The following is an 11,267-nucleotide window of genomic DNA, read 5'->3' as shown; positions in this document are numbered from 1 at the left end:
CAGAAGTCTATGAAGTGTCAATCATTGTTGAGCCTATAGAAATATACTGATCAAAAATATAAATGCAACAATTTCTGATATTTTACAGTTCATGTAAGGAAATCAGTCAATTTAAATAAATTCATTAGTCACTAATCTATGGATTTCACATGACTGGGCAGGGGCGCAGCCATCAGTGGGCCAGGCCCACCCACTGGGAAACCAGGCCCAGCCAATCAGAATGAGTTTTTCCCCCACAAAAGGGCTTTACTACAAACATAAATACCCCTCACTAACAGGGATGTAAACAAATGTGTGCACAATATTTGAGAGAAATACACTTTTTGTGCATATGGAACATTTCTGGGATATTTTATTTCATCTCATGAAACCTGGGACCAACACTTTACATGCTGAGTTTATATTTTTGTTCAGTATAGAATCACTCATGATTATTGCAGTCAAACTGCAGTGGTCTGAGGGGCTACGTCCGTTCTAGTGATACTATTTCTATTGTTGAGCCACTGTTGTTGTTGGGGGTAAATTACTAACTCGTTTAACATGAGGAGTAAAATGCCAGAGTTACCAGGTGTAATGTGTAGCAGGCTGTTCGTTTAACCAGCCTCTGGTTAGGCACTGATTGAAAAGCTCAATGCTGAGCAGGTCTTGGAGTAGGCACACACTTCCTTATCCTATACCAGGAAGTTTGTGAGGGTTCTACAGGTCAGCATTTCATTCCAAAAAAGATCTTCCCTCCTTGCTGCCCTTGTTCACTCCCCTTTGTGGATCTGAGATGAGATGACTGAGTATGTAGAGCAATTATTATTATTATTTCACCTTTATTTAACCAGGTAGGCTGGTTGAGAACAAGTTCTCATTTACAACTGCGACCTGGCCAAGATAAAGCAAAGCAGTGCGTCACAAACAACACAGAGTTACACATGGAATAAACAAACATACAGTCAATAAAACAATAGAAAAAGTCTATATACCATTTGTGCAAATGAGGTAGGAAAGGGAGGTAAGGCAATAAATAGACCATAGTGGCAAAATAATTACAATATAGCAATTAAACACTGGAGTGATAGATGTGCAGAAGATGAATGTGCAAGTAGAGATACTGGGGTGCAAAGGAGCAAAATAAATAACAGTATGGGGATGAGGTAGTTGGATGGGCTATTTACAGATGGGCTATGTACAGGTGCAGTGATCTGTGAGCTGCTCTGACAGCTGTTGAGCTTGCGGTAGGAATCCGGAGATATGGAGAAAAATACGTCCGATATGCCCTGGTTTGAATTGCTCTGTGCAGACTGGCAAGAGTTGTCCGGGCTAAGGTTAGCTGATGACCGCTAGCAGTGGCTAGCTGACTACTAGCTAGTAGCTAGTTACCTGGCTAGCTTCTGCTGGGGGTTCCGATTCGAAAGTAAAGAAAATAGCAGATCCATACCACGTTGGGTGAGTCGGATTGCTGGAGAGTATGTTGAAGTTGAGGTTAAGAAAATATATAAAAAATATATGCGAATAAAAAAGATATAAAAAGATATATACACGGGACACGACATGACGAAGAGAAAGAGGTCTGACTGCTATGCCATCTTGGATGATCGCAATCTTGGATGATCGCCATCTTGGATGAATGCTTCACCACCTAGTTTCCTGTGATATGAAAAGAGGGTTAGGTCTGAACGTGTCTGATAAGCTGGACCACTGTGAACACACCAGTCACACTGACACCCAAAACCTGACACACACGGTCACACTGATACCACAAACCTGACACATAGCCAGTCACACTGACACCCAAAACCTGACACACACCAGTCACACTGACACCCAAAACCTGACACACACGGTCACACTGATACCACAAACCTGACACATAGCCAGTCACACTGACACCCAAAACCTGACACACACCAGTCACACTGACACCCAACACCTGACACACAGCCAGTCACACTGACACCCAAAACCTGACACACACCAGTCACACTGACACCCAACACCTGACACACAGCCAGTCACACTGACACCCAAAACCTGACACACACCAGTCACACTGACACCCAAAACCTGACACACACCAGTCACACTGACACCCAAAACCTGACACACAGCCAGTCACACTGACACCCAAAACCTGACACACAGCCAGTCACACTGACACCCAAAACCTGACACACAGCCAGTCACACTGACACCCAAAACCTGACACACACCAGTCATACTGACACCCAAAACCTGACACACACCAGTCACACTGACACCCAAAACCTGACACACAGCCAGTCACACTGACACCCAAAACCTGACACACAGCCAGTCACACTGACACCCAAAACCTGACACACACCAGTCATACTGACACCCAAAACCTGACACACAGCCAGTCACACTGACACCCAAAACCTGACACACACCAGTCACACTGACACCCAAAACCTGACACACAGCCAGTCACACTGACACCCAAAACCTGACACACACCAGTCATACTGACACCCAAAACCTGACACACAGCCAGTCACACTGACACCCAAAACCTGACACACGGCCAGTCACACTGACACCCAAAACCTGACACCCAAAACCTGACACACACCAGTCACACTGACACCCAAAACCTGACACACACCAGTCACACTGACAACCTGACACACAGCCTCACAGTCAAATATGAAGCATTAGCTCGCTCTCTCTCTCTCTCTCTCTCTCTCTCTCTCTCTCTCTCTCTCTCTCTCTCTCTCTCTCTCTCTCTCTCTCAGCATTCTCCAGCTCTTTTTTATATTATTTCTCTATTTTATTTCATCGGTGACAGTATGCTATTGTTAGATTTGACACTAACAAGAGAGCTGGCCATTTCCTCACTAAAGCCAGTGTTATGATATTCAGGCCTAGAGTACAGTGTTTATTTGTCTATTTTACTATACTGAGATACCGTACACTCCACAGGAACTCTGCAGTTACGGAAAAACAGCTCAGGAGATTTGCAGTTGTACTGTAGTATGACGTTCTCAGTAGATTCATTTGGCTGTGATTTAGGCCACCAGTGAAAGCAAGAGCAGCTCGTCTCATCTGAGGAAGGCATATGGCTGCCTGCCAAAACATCTGATTTGTTAGAGATGAGCTCCAAAATCTACACACACAAACACACCCTCCTGGCAGACAAACAATATTTACGTCTGGGGCTCAACCTGTGCATGACAAGCACTCAGGTGCAACACTCAGGTGACTGTTTGCCTTCCAGTTGTGGGTGTGTTTGTGGACTCTGTCCTACCTGGCAAATGCTGATAGCGACAGTGGCACACTTTGCTCTGTGCGGTAGCCCTTGTTTGGCCTAATTCATTCAACTGGAAGTCCCTCTTGGTGTAGTTGGCCAGTTGGTGTAGTTCTCTTCTCCCCTCTCTGTTCTAGGTGTGCAGTGTACCACCAACCTATTCACTGCATATGGAAATACCAAACAACAAGCAATTTAGAGCTCAAATCTCTGTGTGTGCCTACCCACGTACACAACAGTTAACAAACTCTTACATAATACTATACATCTCTAGTGTGTGTGTGTGTGTGTGTGTGTGTGTGTGTGTGTGTCTACCCATCCACCTACTCTCTGCAGACTGCATCCTCGCTCACACACAACCCTGCTTTTCTCAGCTCCACCACTGAGACTCAATCTGGCCTGGAAATAAATCTCTAGTAGAAATACTTCTTACTCCCAAAGCCTTTCTGTATGAGACGTAACACTTCTTAGAGAATATGAAACCAGGCTGCTGAGGGGAGGACAGCTCATAATAATGGCTGGAATGGAGTGAATGGAATGGAATCAACCACATGGAAACCACGTGTCTGATGTGCTCGATATTATTCCATTTATTCCATTCCAGTCATTACTATATGCCCATCCTTGGGGGCTTCTGAGTGGCACAGCGGTCTAAGGCACTGCATCTCAGTGCTTGAGGCGTCACTACAGACACCCTGGTTCAAATCCAGGCTGTATCACAACCGGCTATGATTAGGATTCCCAAAGGTTAGCGCACAATTGGCCCAGGGTTGTCCGGGTTTGGCTGGGGTAGGCCGTCATTGTAAATAAAAATGTGTTCCTATTTAACTGACTTGCCTCGTTAAATAAAGGTTAAACGTAAAAAAAACAAAAAAAACACAAGTACAAATACTGACACAGTTACTGTTAAAACGCATGTCTGAGTGGTTGTGTTCTGTCTGAATTTTTTTTCACCCAATCCCATTGTGATCCAATGAAAAGACATCACTAAACACATATTTCATTGCATCTTCTCTCTGTGATCTTGGTCAGTGGTTTCTATATGTCTCTGCTATGTACTGTTGTAAATACCAGGATAAAAAGAACAAAAGAAGGACAGAGAGTATGTAATCAAATGCCTCATCAAACTCCGTCTAATCAAATGATCAGCGGTTGACAGTCGCCCCACTATCTGCGTACCAAATGGAACTCTATTCCCCATTTAGGTCTCTGTTCAAAAGTAGTGCACTATGTAGGGAATAATGTACCATTTGAGACTCATGCACGGGGGCTGGACAAATGACCGGAGATAGTTAGCTAGCTACATGCCTGCCTGCTTCCCTTCCAGCCGGCCGGAACAGTAGGCTGTTGATTTTATTACAGTGACCAGATTCAGCCAATTCTCATTAGACTGCAGAGTGAACAGAAGAGAGAGTGTACATTCAGGGAGCGAAAGGGAGATGCAGCACCGATGTAAACAGTCTCTTATCACATTACTGGAGCAGGAAACCTTCTGTCTGTCTGACAGGTGGGAAGAAAGGAAGGCTAAGCAGGGGATTGTTGGTTTTTAGGGAGAGGCTATGATGGAGATCAATAAAGAGAGAGAGATTATGACTTTATTATCCCCAAGAGGACATGTTGGTGTGACAGAGCTCTTGTCCTGGTTAGGGTCAAAGAAGACCAACATAGTGGCACAAGATGATCCAGGACCGACATAGTGGCACAAGACGATCCATGACCGACATAGTGGCACAAAACGATCCAGGACCGACATACACAGTATGTCTATATTCATATGACTGTGTGTCTAAGACAAACCTTTGACAATCCAGGGCCAAGACAGTCATAGACAGTCATAACACATCTTAATGGCAGTAGTCCTTGCACAGTCAGTCAGGGCTCTCTCTCAGCTTAAAGGTGATCCACTACAGTAACAGCAGTATAGTCCCCTGATCACTTAGCTTGCTGTAAACACCTCTTAGTTACCCGCTCTGCCCTGTCTCCGCACCTGGCCCTTTTCTCCTGCTACTGCTGTCTGCTGACCGGACCACCTCCATTTTGTACTTTGATTGGCTGACCGACAACTCACCACCCACACGGGCTCGTCTCTGCTCCTCACAACAGCAGAGACATCCATTCTGTCCCTTGTAAATATTGAATCCTTTACTGCGTTGCCATGGCAGCTGCTGCGTTGCTGTCATAAGGTGTCCCTTGGGGATGACCTCGTCAATCTAGACATGATGACCCTGTATAGCTACGCTAGTCTAGGTTTGGAAATTGGAATACCTCTCTCTTCTCGTCTCTTCTCCTCTCCTCTCCTCTCCTCTCTCTCTCTCTCTCGTTCTTTTCTTCTTACCAGGTTTAGCAGGTTAACGCTAACACTGATTCCTTATCCAAATGTGTATTTTTGGGGGGTGAAATACTGTATGTGCACATCATAGGAGGCTGCTGAGGGGAGGACAGCTCATAATAATGGCTGGAATGGAGCGAATGGAAACCATGTGTTTGATGTGTTTGATACCATTCCGTTATTTTGTTCCAGACATTACTATGAGCCCGTCCTCCCCATTTAAGGTGCCTGTGGTGCATATTAAATCATTGAATATGATTTAATATGATGAATATGATATCATTGAATATGCTCAAACCCTGAATTGTAAAAGGTTGAGAGCTCTCTATCTTTGAGCTATAGTCGTTTGGAAAACAAAACATCAGTTTGAAGGTGATAGACCAGGGCTGTGTCCTGTCTCTGACCCGCAGGCTGTCGGTCATGGTGTGTGTGTGTGTGTGTGTGTGTGTGTGTGTGTGTGTGTGTGTGTGTGTGTGTGTGTGTGTGTGTGTGTGTGTGTGTGTGTGTGTGTGTGTGTGTGTGTGTGTGTGTGTGTGTGTGTGTGTGTGTGTGTGTCATGTCCTGACCATAGTAAGATGTTATTTTCTATGGTAGAGTAGGTCAGGGCGTGACAGGGGGTGTTTTGTGTTTTTCTATGTTTTCTATATCTATGTTTAGTTCTAGTTTTCTATTTCTATGTTGTTGTTTTTTGGGATGATCTCCAATTAGAGGCAGCTGGTCCTCGTTGTCTCTAATTTGAGATCATACTTAAGTAGGGGTTTTTCCCACCTGGGTTTGTGGGTAGTTATCATCTGTTAAGTCTATGTACCTGACAGAACTGTGCGCGATCGGTTTCTGTTTGTTATTTTGGCTTTAGTGTTTTTGAGTTAAAATAAATTTCATCATGAGCACTCAACACACTGCGCTTTGGTCCCCTCTCTATGATAGCCGTTACAATGTGTGACCTGCCATCAATCTGTCCCAGCACTGTCACCGCCCGGTGGCCATTTTAACTCCTTAATTTCTTTTAATAATTTTTTTAATGATTGAAATAGGCTTAAATGAAGAGTAGACCGAGAGAGGGGAAATCTAGAATTGAAGGCCAGTGGGGCTGGGATACAGTCCTATGACGTAGGCATTGGAATCATACTATTACAGAGAGTGGCGGCCATAACCCACAGGAACATGTTTTACTCCTTCTATACAGTCATCTCAGTTCAGCAGTGATGGTGTAACTGATCATTATCTATTTACATTCCAAAGGAAAATGTAACTAATGTTTTTTCTGACTGTTTAGGGACAGAATAGATGTCTCTGTTGTTGTGAGGAGCAGAGACGAGCCAGTGTGGTTGGAGTTATTTGTATTGGGCCGTGACGATGGTCTCAGGGGAGTTACATTGATTGGTAGGAAAGATTTCAGGAGAGCTTGATAATACAGGCGGTTGTAAAATGCTGTCACCGAAATGTGACTATTATACAGACTATTATACTGTAGGTTATGGTATGTGGTTACAGTTAGTTACAGTTGGTTACAGTTGATCCATTCAGAATTAGACATGGTCTTTTTTGTGTTTCATGATCAATACAGTGCTTAATTTAGTGCTATAATGCACCATTTTTGTCCCCAACTTGATGGCACATCTGTATATTCCTAATCCGCACACATCTGTTGATTACTAATCCAGACAGGTCATCAGTTAGTGTCACGCATATCATGCTTCTGTGTGCTCATCAGGCATTACCAGCTCTGTCAAATGCAACTTTCACTCTCTTGCTGACTGTGGAACTATACACGGGAAATATGTCTAGGGTAGTGGTTCCCAACCCTTTTCGGTTAGTGTACCACCAAATGAATTTTGCTCTGCCCGGAGTACCCCTGAAGTATATCCCTCACGTGCATTTTACCAATAAGCCTATGGTCTCATGAGTCTTCTCAAGTACCACCTATGGATAGACCAAGTCCCCCTGGTACCTAGTAATGGTCTAGAGAACTAAGTCTCTATGGTGGTGAAATTATGTAAAAATAACAAAGCAGGGTGGAAGTGGTAGAGGATGTTATAACACCTGACACCTCCATTCATATTGTATTGGTATCATGTATTTTACCCCAGCTGCTGTAATATATTAGAGACTGTGTGTGTGTGAGCTGGACTGATCCTTAAGACTGTATGTAGACCAGGATAGTGTGTGTACTGACACACACAGTGTGGTTGACGCATGTACAGTGTGTGTGTGTTGTTAAAAGGCTGCTCCCTCTCTGACCTCTAAGCTCCATATCCAGCCAATCAGGCCGACAGATGGACGGAGAGATGGACGGAGAGATGGACGCTGAGCTCTGGGAGTGAGTGGAGGGGTGGGGGAGGGGGTGTATGTGAGGATGGGTGGGAGGAGTTGTTTATTTGTTTCCGTTTGTGAGCTTGTCAGAAGTGACACTGACTCTTCCTAAACTAGAGACTGCCATTCTACCTGATACTTATATTATCAGCATGTCTTCTTGTTTTTCTACCATCCCCTATTTGACCAGTGCCTTTCACTTATGTGTGCTGTGTTATTTACAATCTTTAATTTAACTCCTTACATTCTCACGTGTGGAATTGAATTTAATTGCATGAACTGTTTGCCTGCTTTGCATGGTGTGCTGTGATTCTACAGAATGGCAGGGACTATATTGACTATGAGACAGCTGTTGCCAATTCCCTATGACCTCCTACCTCCCCAAACGAATTGCCAAACGCACCCAGAACTAGAAGCAAAAGGAAATGGACACCTACCGCCAACACGCCTCATTGCTCCTTGACCTCTGTCCCTCTCCACTGATCGCCTGTGCCTATGGGAAAAAGACTCCATTACAACGCTCTCTATAGCACTACTAAAGGAAAGTACTTATTTCAAACATGTGAGTCTGACTCTCATTGTAGATCCGTACATTCTCTAGTTGTATGTTTGTTGTCCCCTGTGACTACAGACACGGGGGACATGCCTGACGCAGCTGAGAGAGGCTGTGGACGCCACAACACAGTCAGCCCGTATGGGAGGGAGGGAGAGCCCAGCAGCCAGCCATCGACTACCGAACCAGCCATCGTCTACTGAGAGCCGAAGGAACTAATTAAATGTCAACCACTGCTCTGTGAGTGAAGTAACTGTTGCTGTTAGTTTTACCCCTGGGCTCATAGTGATACTTATAGTCCTAACTCCTAGGGGTTCTTCTTCACTGAACCAAAAGTGGTTCCATATAAAACCCATAGGTTCCACATAGGGTTCTATACGGAACCCATTTTCTAAGTGTGTGGTTGTCTTTGCCTTGGGATTCTAGAAACTTTTTGACGTGTGATCTTGGCTCTATTACTGTACTACATGTGTGAGTTTGGCTCTATGGCTGTACATGTGTGAGTTTGGCTCTATGGCTGTACTACATGTGTGAGTTTGGCTCTATGTTTGTACTACATGTGTGAGTTTGGCTCTACTCTCTTCACTACAAGCCAGTCTCCATTATTGCCAAGCACAGAGTGACTAATGATTCACACCAATCATCCCACTAAGTCCCACTAACATCACCATAGGGGATACATAAACATTCCTAGCTTTCTCTTAGAACAAGACAGGAAATAGAGATGTCAGGTGTCCCTGCCTGTCAGGTGTCCCTGCCTGTGAAGTCTCCATCAGTCACTCCTTGGGCTACAATACCTATTTTGCCAATTGGCCTGGACCCCTTTTATTGCCGATACGGAGCCCCGCCGATCCATCATGACTGGACTACAGACGTAATCCACCCAAGGGTTGTTTTTCAACAGGCTCCTTCGTCGCGATGTCCCATGAATGCCCATCTGCTAGCCATGGCCCGCTAGCTGTCTAGAGCATACCGGACTGTTAGCTGAAGAGGTCCATCAGTCAATTTCTTGGGCTACTATACCTATATTGCCAATTGGCCTGGACACTTTTACTACACGGAGCCCTGCTGATCCATCACGACGGGTCTGCCGACGTAACCACATGAGGGGGCTACAACAACAGACTTCTTCCATCGCGACGTCCCTCTAAGGCCCTTCTGCTAGCCAGCTAGCCCCGGCCCGCTAGCTGTCTGAATCGCCGTGTTTCCAGCCCGTCCAGCTACTCATTGGACCCTATGATCACTCGGCTACGCATGCCTCTCCCTAATGTCAATATGCCTTGTCCATTGCTGTTTTGGTTAGTGATTATTGTCTTATTTCACTGTAGAGCCTTCAGCCCTGCTCAATATGCCTCAGCTAACCCTCTTGTCCCACCTCCCACACATGCATTGACCTCACCTGGTTTAATTGATGTCTCTAGAGACAATACCTCTCTCATCGTCACTCAATGCCTAGGTTTACCTCAACTGTATTCACATCCTACCATACCATTCTTTGTCTGTACATTATGCATTGAATCTACTCTACCGTGCCCAGAAACCTGCTCCTTTTACTCTCTGTTCCGAACGTACTGGACGAACAGTTCTTATAGCCCTTAGCCATACCCTTATCCTACTCCTCCTCTGTTCCTCTGGTGATGTAGAGGTTAATCTAGGCCCTGCAGTGCCTTGCTCCACTCCCATTCCCCAGGCCCTCTCATTTGTTGACTTCTGTAACCGTAAAAGCCTTGGTTTCATGCATGTTAACATTAGAAGCCTCCTCCCTAAGTTTGTTTAATTCACTGCTTTAGCACACTCGGCCAACCCGGATGTCCTAGCTGTGGCACCCACCAAAAATCCTGAAATTTCCATCCCTAACTATAACATTTTCCGACAAGATAGAACTGCCAAAGGGGACGGAGTTGCAATCTACTGCAGAGATAGCCTGCAGAGTTCTGTCTTACTATCCAGGTCTGTGCCCAAACAATTTGAGCTTCTACTTTTAAAAATCCACCTTTCCAGAAACAAGTCTCTCACCGTTGCCGCTTGCTATAGACCACCTTCTGACCCCAGCTGTGCCCTGGACACCATATGTGAATTGATTGCCACACCTTTATCTTCAGAGCTCGTGTTGTTAGGTGACCTAAACTGGGACATGTCAACAGCCAGTGGAATCGCGTGGCGCGAAATACAAAACCTCAAAAATTCTATAACTTCAATTTCTCAAACATATGACTATTTTACACCATTTTAAAGACAAGACTCTCGTTAATCTAACCACACTGTCCGATTTCAAAAAGGCTTTACAGCGAAAGCAAAACATTAGATTATGCCAGGAGAGTACCCTGCCAAAAATAATCACACAGCCATTTTCAAAGTAAGCATATATGTCACAAAAACCAAAACCACAGCTAAATGCAGCACTAACCTTTGATCTTCATCAGATGACACTCCTAGGACATTATGTTATACAATACATGCATGTTTTGTTCAATCAAGTTCATATTTATATCAAAAACCAGCTTTTTACATTGGCATGTGATGTTCAGAACTAGCATACCCACCACAAACTTCCGGTGAATTTACTAAATTACTCACGATTAACGTTCACAAAATACATAACAATTATTTTAAGAATTATAGATACAGAACTCCTTTATACAATCGCGGTGTCAGATTTTAAAATAGCTTTTCGGGGAAAGCACATTTTGCAATATTCTGAGTACATAGCCCGGCCATCACGGCTAGCTAATTTGACACCCACCAAGTTTGGCCCTCACCAAACTCAGATTTACTATAAGAAATATTGGATTACCTTTGCTGTTCTTCATCAGAAT

Source organism: Salmo salar, chromosome ssa09 (genome assembly GCF_905237065.1).
Source record: "Salmo salar chromosome ssa09, Ssal_v3.1, whole genome shotgun sequence".
Taxonomy (NCBI): Eukaryota; Metazoa; Chordata; class Actinopteri; order Salmoniformes; family Salmonidae; genus Salmo; species Salmo salar.
The sequence above is the reverse complement of the archived record's forward strand: the minus strand, read 5'-3'. Positions refer to the sequence as shown.